Here is an 8,904-nt window from a genome sequence, read left to right as displayed (position 1 = left end):
CTTTAAATGCAGATCTGCCTAAGTGGCGACAAATCATTTGAGCACCAGTATTACATTGGGGTTTCAGCACACATTCCTCTGTCACCTGTTTTTCTCTTAGCAGCACATGTCACAGAGTGATTGAACATAAACCCAGCTGCTTTACGTATTCATTTCAGGCAGCACTTACCATCCCCTTTTAACTCCAGCCAGCCTTCAACCCTAAGCTCTCAAATCACCGGGGGCTGATTTGAAAATAAACAATTTGTAGTATACCGGATGATGCCTGGGAGTATTGGCATATTTAAGGGTAAGCTGAAGAAAAAAGGACATTATGGACTTATTGTCGCTCAACCAGGCAGGTAATTTTCTCAACATTTGTTATTCAGTGAACCCACAAAGCAGCCACAGAGGTAGACTGTGAAGCTGTTCTATCTTCCACCAGCAGCAATCTGTCTTTGACTCAAAGATGGTATTGTATTCGGCCGGCAGTGCCATGGAAAGCCCCTACTCCCCCCTCCTCTGCCCTGCACAATGACACAAGGGTCAGCCTGTCTGTCCTCCACTGTGTTTTTGATTCACTACTGCTTTAGGAAAATATTGTATAAGCTTTGACCTCTAAAGGTGACCTTTTAAACCCACTGGCCTCATCTACATGTCCCCTAAACCAAAAGTGTAAGGTAACTGAGTCTTCAACAGGAGAGTCGCTGACTTCCACAGACAACATTGAAGTAATGGCATAAGTCATAGAAATGTTGGGGGTTTGAATGAGTGAATTAAAAAGCAATGCAGAATGACTGTTAATAAACACAGTTGTAATGTTCTAGCTGGAGGAGGTAAGCGTGAATTTTAAATTAGTATAACTTCTGCTGACAATAGAGTACTATAAAATGGTAGGCAACTTCCAAAAGTACTTATACCTTCTTGATCAAATTGGTTGCTTTCCACAACTTGCTATATTATGTGAAGAAAATAAAAATAACAATAAAATGAAAGAAGCTATTCAGGACAGGTTTTGGTAGCCTTCTGTACTTGAAGGTTTTAATTTTCTGCTACTTTATACCTAAACTCCTTTACAATTTGGAAGCAAATCTTGTACTTTTAAATGCACCAGCTAGCTTTCATGTATTTAATACGTGAATTCATTGATAATCTACATCAAGAGAACGAGTACCTTTACTTGATGCATAATTGCAGTGATGAACAAATTAATCCACAAACATATGGCTACAATCCATATTATACTAATGAGATGGGTCAGTCTGCATAATCCTACTTTTTCTTGTGGTAGCCCATGCCGTCTTGTTTTTGATGCTTTTTGACTTTAACGTTTAACAGAATATTTTTACAGTTTTCTGATACCCAAGTATTTCTTCCCAGTTCCACCGCTGGGCTCTCACCGTTTCCCCTGCACGCAGCACCCTCCCTCCCCCTGTGTGTTGATATCTCAGCCCGGAGAGGTTTGAATGCAGTCTCCCCAGCCGCCATGCTGAGCTGAGAGAGTGCGACCAGTCAAACTTTGTCACGCCGCTGCTGCACGGACCTTCATCTCCGTACTCACCGGGACTAAGAGCAACACTTCCACTCGGTGAGTAGCAACACTCGTTTTCATTTTAGTGCACATTTTAGTTAGTGCTAGCTACGTTGCATCGGGCTTTCAAACGACTCAGTTATTTCAGCCGTGTTCATGAGTGCTGTCGCCGACTCAAGCTCAGCTGCACTTGTTGCACTGTATCCGAAACCCGAACAGAGACACAAACGAATAAAAACACAGCTTTACAATTGAAAATGTTTCACTTGTTCCACGTTTGACGGAGCACTGAACTTTTAAACATACTTTCCCGCGACATTTTAAAGCGGAACTGCGGAAAATAAGATGTTAGCGGATAATTGGTGAGTCCACGCAGCCGCTGTCACTGCCCTTGAAGCGAAAAATACCTCCTGAATATAATATTACGTGCTCACCAGCCGTGCTCACACAAATCTTTTTAAAGATTAAACTCCCCTTGCACTTTCTAAATGCCATTCTGGCACTCAGAGGTCACTCAGGGGTTTCTACCCTTGGCATGCATAAATCAAGGGTGCTCTTTCTCTGCAACAACAAAAGATTCTTATTGACAGCAATAAAGAACGTGTCTACGTTACCACCGTTTATATGAAGGCTGAAAGGAGCAGGGAGAAATACATGCGACGTTATGGTTTCTAGTTCCTTTGCGTAGAGAGCATCTTGTACCATGACAGGGGGATAGTCCGGTGCAGCTAGGTGATCATAAACCTTTCACCTGCTTGACTGTCTAGTCTTACGTGGTGTGGAGCTGCATGTACTGGAGGGAGTGATTAGTAATTATGGAGCTGCTTTCTGTCTCTCTTTTTGCCCTTTGGCTTGGCTAACTGAAGTACTGTGCCTCAGTGACTCTCCTGGCTTTATGGGAAGTTCATAGAAACTACATCACTGTCACTGTAGTCTTTCTCTTGACCTTCATGAATCATAAAATGAAGTTCCGGCTTGTGAGAGGCAGAAGGAGTGACAAGTACTTTCACAATCCACAGTTATTGTGCAAATCATTGATTGGACGTTTTATGGTTCCAGCTTCTCTTAAATTTTAAGATTTGCCACTTTTCCTTGTCTTGCACCTGATGTTAAACTGAAACTGTAGGAGTTTTGCACTGTTGAGCAGGCTCAAAACTTCAGCACCAGGAAATTGTTATGGGTGTTTTTACACTTTTTATGTTGTTGTTTATGAGGCAAAGACATCCAGTTTGACAATTTGTTGATAATGAAATTTGTCCTTAGTTACAGCCCTTTTCCTACCACACTAATTTGTGTTATAGCAGCATCTGTGTTCCCCTAATGCTCATTTCGTGTAGGCTTAAAGGGAAATGCCTGAATGCTCCTCACTTAAGAGTAAATAGTCGCCCCGCTCCTTTTTATATACAGGCTTGCATTGCATATGCACTGTGGAATCTTGGAACATGCCAGCTATTTAGTTTTCCCCTTAAATACAGCGTTTGTGTTTTCTAAATCTGTTTTCCACTGGCCCATTAGTGCCCTTCACCATCCCTCCTCTCCTGCACAACATCTCACAAAAATGAATGGGCAATGACATCCCTTCCCTTGTCTATGAGTTATTCTTCTACCTTATTGAGTTTAATTCCACAGGTCCTTTGCTAGGTCGTATCAGCCATGGGGGCAGCCACCCGGATCTTGTCAATATGACTGGCCCGCTGGCGCTTCAGTGTCACCAGGGCAAGCCAGAATCATGTCAGCCGGACCCTCAGGGGGGGGCCTGGAGAACTAGCCAGAACAGGATATTGCTGTGTGATCATTCACCAGCAGCAGACAAATCATTAAACCACTGGATGCGTGCCACGAGAGGCATTTCTGTCGCCAACTTTCCCCTCAGGATAGAGGTTGTGAGGTTGTCATTGACAAGGTTTTGGAATTGCTTTACTAAAAAATGGTTAGAGGTAGGTGTATTTTGTCTGAAAATGGAGAGAGTTTAAGAATTTAATGTTTCTCTGCTGTGCATCGTCTGAATATAAACTCTTTCTTTCCCTTACCTGCTTTTTATGGGAGGAAATCTTTGCACGCCTTCTCTGGATTTCCCCTTTTCAGGAAAGCTAATTAGTCTATTTTTATCACATGTGTGTCTGCGTTTGAAATTATATTAGTGGCGAAACCGAGCTATCTTTAAATTCTTATTTGTCCCTTTCCCACATTCATTGGAAGCACAAGATTCACATGACCTAAATGAAATTACACAGAATGCTCTGGCTTGTTAATGATAACCACACAAGCACGAAACCTGTCTTAAGTGCTTTTTTAAAATCAATAATCAATTTAAAACGGATGGGAAATGGGAACTACGCTGCTGAAAGGGAGCTTTGTTTTAAACTTGAACTTTGTGCAGAAATGGCACTTGTTTTGGATGTCAGGGGTTATTTACTTGGATGCCTTGCTTGAGATTCAGACCAAGTCCTGGCTGATTGTCAAATCTCTCTCTTGGTAGCATTGAAATTGGCAGTGCCTCCTGTGTTGGATATAGAAGCTCACATCAAGCACACGTACTGCTTTTTTCTTCAAATCCTGATGCAATTATTCGACCACCTCAGGGGAGACATTTAAAAGACATCCTGTTTCTTCTCATGCCCACAGTGAGTGACTGTCAGGTAATTGAATAAACTCTTTATGGATCTGAAGGTGACCATTCAGGAGTCCTCGGAGGCTTTCTTCTCATCTCCCCTCTGCTGGGTTTGGTCATCAGCCAGCCTTGTGTGGTAGAAAAGGCTGAAGTACCTGCAAATGGTCTGGCCAGTAGCATTTCTCTCCTGCTGTGGAGGTCACTGTGGAAGGTGCTGTCTTTGACACAGACACACACGACACCCTCATTGTTCCCTCCCGCTCATTAGCAATCTAATTGTCAGGAATCTGCTGGCAGTCGAGTCAGCCAAGTAGAGCAAAATTGAAATCGTATGTTCATGTTTGAGATGCCCATGAAACACTGCGGTTGTGTCCTTCTTAGGAGCTTTTAGGAAACAAGGTAGTTGGGTTTGATGTATGACTTGCAGCCATCTCATTGTTTGGGTCCTGCCGGAGGTAGAGAGTAGGGGTCAGGGGCCAGGCTGTGGTGCTCTGATGTTGAGGTGTGCTGTGCTGGCTCGATGAAACAGACATCTGGGGCAACCCCCACCTATTTTTTGAAATGCACACAAACCTCCCCTGCCTGCCACACCCTAGTACCCCAACACCCCCTCAGGCTGGAATAATTTCCTATTGGCAAAGGGAGAAGCATCTGGCTTTATATCTGCTTCAGACAGAGGCATGTGTAGGAGCTTTATGTGCACGCTTGTGTGTTGCTGGCAATGCATAATGCATCGCTACATTCCAGAGATGTCTCAGCAAAATTGTCTCATGATTGAACGGTTGTTTCACCTCAGCTGGTACAAAGACAAACTGTGGATGGTAAGCTCGGCTTCCTGTCAGGTAACAATGAAGGTGAAGAAAAGTCCCCGCCCTGTAAGGCTATGCCGCTTTAATTGTTTGTAATAGTTCAAGCATTACATAGCATAAGTTGTTTATCTGAAAATAGCTGCAGTGCTTGAATTCATGAACAGGAAATGTGAAGATTCCCAAGATGCTACACCCAAAGCTATCGCTGAGAGTGCAGGAAGCGTGCTGATGTGTCGGTGCGCTGCTATTGATGCTCACTTGGTGTTTTGAAAAGGTTCCCAGTGTTGCTGAGAGCAGGCAGCTGGAAGGGAATGGAGTTTGGAGCTACAGAGCATTCTGTTACTGTGGACGAGGTTATCACTGTGGGACTCCATGCAAAATGTGCTCTCTGTCTCTGAGCAGCTATCAGCAGCATTTGTTTATGGGCCCCAGGGAGTCGATTTGCATAAAGAAGGTGTTGCATGAGTTAATGACAGTCGGTAGATTTCTATCAGTTTAGCTTTTTATCAGCGTATTGTTTGATTTGTTTAGTGTTTGCATAGAAAAGTAAGTCACAACATCACGATGAACTGCCTGAGGATGCAATCTGTCTTTGCAGTTAAACTGTGAGTCTGTTGCCAATTTTTGTGGGTGTAGTTAGGCAAATCAAACGGCCATCAAATAAACGATACCTTCTAGGGCTCTTGTGTGTAGTTTGTGTTGAAGCTGTATGAGACCTCATTTTATTTATATTTTATTCACTGTTGGCAGTTATTTTATAACAAAACATGTATACTTAACACAAATGTTATAGCACATGGTGGGAAGGAGCAGGGAGAAGACAATCTTATTTTCCCTGCTACTGCTTTAACAACAAAAAATGAAAAACTATTAAAAACAAGTCAAATAAAAAAGCAATATTCTTTCAGTTTTTTTGGCCATAATAAGGTGTAAATATATTTTTATAATAAGGTGTAAATATATTTTTATAATAAGGTGTAAATATATTTTTATAATAAGGTGTAAATAATAAACAGAAACTGAGAGTATTACAGAACTGAGAGAGGGCAGGGTCTGGACCTCCAGTCCCCACTCACAGAAAGAAGTCCCCACAACAAAAGACATAACCCCAAAGATGCAGATACGCACTACCCTAACCTCAGCCCCCTCCCCCCCCCCCTCGTCTTCCATCCCCCTCACCCGCCACCCCCAAATACCCCCTCCCCCTCCCCAGCGATTGTGTCCATTGAAGCTTTCCAGAGGTCTGTGCGCTGTCGCTCTCCACTGGCAGGCAGCGGTTGACTGCTGTGACTGGGGGGGTGCAGCCTGGCGTTTAGGTACACACTCAGAGGGAGACAGTCTGCCACAGAGTGAAACAGCCCTTTAATGCACTCTAAACCCTTTGCAGCCTATCGTGTCCTTGATTCATGTTTATTGTGCGAGATAGTGAGAGAGAGAGCGGAAGAGAGCGAAGGAGGGAGTGTGAGAAAGAAGGAGGATGACCAGAGAGCAGAGAGGGAGGAGGTGGCCGACCGCTCATGCTGCATGATCATATTCTATTTTTCTTTTCTTTTTTCATCTGTCATGCAAACCTTTCCCAGTAATAACAGTGGGACTGAGCCCGGTTGAAAGAGCCTCTCTTTCCAGCGCTTTTCCCTCTCAACCTGCAGGATCTTCCCACTCAGACTCTGGTAAGATTCTCATCGTCTTGTGTGGACGTCTGCGAGTGTGTTGTGTTGACTCTTAGAATGTCAACACCTTGTTCCTGTGCCATAGCAACCAGATATGTTTCTCTGCTCACTGTGTTCAGTGCAGGGAGTCTCAATACTGCGCATGCTATTTTTACCAAAAATCGCGTTTGAGAGGTGAATAATTCAGGGTTGGGATGGATGGCATGTTTTCATGATGCAGTGAATTGGAGTCAGCTGTGCTTTTTTTTTATTTGAGGGAAAACCCAGACCTTTTACTTTGATCAGCTGCCTTTTGCTTCAATTTATGAGCTGAAATGTGAAGTAATTTAGAAGAAAATGGCAGTATTATCCTTATCCTTGTGTGCCGTGAAACTGCAGACACTGCTGCCTGACTGATTTTTTGAATAGGGCCCAATTTCTGTCAGATTGGTTGTCATTTGGCATGGAGTTAGGGTTACAGTCACTACGCCTGATTACCGATCGGATGGATTTCTGGCATGTCCAGAATTCTAGTTGGCTGTCTTTCTTTTTGAGCTCTTCTACGGTCCGATTTCCCTCAAGCCTTCTTCGGATCATTTCCAAACAGCAGAGAGATTATTTGAATATAACTGGAGTATTATCTTGCAAGTTGTGGCTAAAAGTAGAGGATAAGGGGCTGAGCTATACATTCTAATAGAATTGGCCAAACCAATGCTGCCTTTCTCTCTTATTGTCAACATTTAGGATGCAGCCGTTTGGATTTAATAATCTTCATAGATATTTTCGTAACCCACCAGGGATTCAGTCCGTATGTTCAGGTGGATCGTCCTGGCAGGTCAGCTGATCAGTACTGTACAGAATGGCTGGTATAAAATGTGTAGTGGGGGAGGCTTCAGATGTGGAAACAGTTTGTCTTCCCCTGGCTGGCTGCTGTCAGGAGTTCATAAATCTCCCTCAAGAGGGTTCCGAGTTGCTTTGCCCTCCCAGCTTGGAAATTTCCGATTTTTCCTTTACCATGCCACTCTTTTTTTCACTGGGCATTGAAACACTTGGAAACAGATGCTGGATTTAATTGTTTGAGAGTGCTGTGCTCAGTTAGATCAAAGCTCGGTCTTTTCAAGTGCTATCGCTTCACTTCAAAGTGAAGCACGGTTCGTAAGTACGTCTCTATCTCAGCCAGTTAGAAACCGTCCATCTGATGTCTTTCACTTGACCTTTTTCTAAACCGCCAGCTGCAGATTTCTTGCAGCACAGCTTCACTATTGTCCACTGTATTTAGAATCGTGTTGAATGCCAGCATCCAGGCAATGTATCAGTGCTAGCGTGAGAAGGCGGGAGTTTAATTTTGGGCTTTGCGTAAGGAACTCCTAGCTTCACAGGATAACACTTCATACATCATCACAACACTAGGCATGCTCTCATACTTCTGTGGATCGCCACATTGTGCGAAAAGCATGGACTCTTGCATATTTCAACCATTTGGTAATGTCAGGAAATGCATTTGGATATGATGCAGTGACATTCTGGAGAAGCTTAAATTTTACATAGAATATAACCCTGCGCTTCATCACCTAATTTGGTCAAAATTCTGCAAAGGTAACTGTGCTGTCTCGTTCCTCTTTTGGAAATATTTCCCGTAAACACAGCAGCTGTGAGACAAAAGGAAATTGGACTAAATTGATTACCGGAGATGTCTTGGGTGTGCGAAGCTAATGTCTATTCTGCAGTGAAGACCGACACATAAGGTCAGTGAGCTGCCATTCGATGGGAAATTGACAGGTTGACAGAGGTCTTCCAAACACTCAGAGTTCAGGGGTGATGGAAACGGAAGAAGGGGAAAAGGGGGCACAACTGCCTCTTGAGCCCAGATCCAACACAGACAGACTGCCGCTGGCTGCCTCTGAGGCTGGTGGCTGTCTGTCTGGGTTTGGGGCTGATGGGATTGGGTGGGGTTTACCCTCACTCTTCTGTCTTCTTTCAGTTGTAGCTGACAGATATAAAACCATTAAGTCCTCTTTGGTTAATCAGGGTTAGGTTATTAACTGAAATGGACATATTTCTGAGGTAAAACACGACTTAAAAGCTTTCCTTTTCGCTATTATATGTGAATTTGTTTCTAACATTGATCTGCTTATGGAAGCTAAACCCCAATCTGGCAGGTCACAATCTGTGTTCACACATAACCAGATCTAATCTATGAATCTAATGCGTTATCATAATCTGTTAAAGGCAGATAAGCGGGAGAGCTAATGTTTTGGAGGTTGCTCTTCAGCCGGCAGGACACAGGACGCGCCACCGCCTCATTAAAATTTCAAAACCTGAACG

At 43.5% G+C, this 8,904-nt stretch overlaps 1 protein-coding gene across 1 annotated transcript in view; it reads left to right on the top strand.

Annotated features, from left to right (window-relative positions):
• The first annotated feature begins 1,435 nt into the window (after positions 1–1,435).
• sema4d (sema domain, immunoglobulin domain (Ig), transmembrane domain (TM) and short cytoplasmic domain, (semaphorin) 4D) overlaps positions 1,436–8,904 on the top strand; it is a 39,019-nt gene continuing 31,550 nt past the window's right edge. Inside the window, 1 exon segment of the mRNA XM_063889960.1 lies at positions 1,436–1,567. The gene's annotated coding sequence lies outside the window, so the exon portion shown is untranslated.

Source organism: Eleginops maclovinus, chromosome 8 (assembly GCF_036324505.1).
Source record: "Eleginops maclovinus isolate JMC-PN-2008 ecotype Puerto Natales chromosome 8, JC_Emac_rtc_rv5, whole genome shotgun sequence".
Taxonomy (NCBI): Eukaryota; Metazoa; Chordata; class Actinopteri; order Perciformes; family Eleginopidae; genus Eleginops; species Eleginops maclovinus.
The sequence above is the reverse complement of the archived record's forward strand: the minus strand, read 5'-3'. Positions and strand labels throughout refer to the sequence as shown.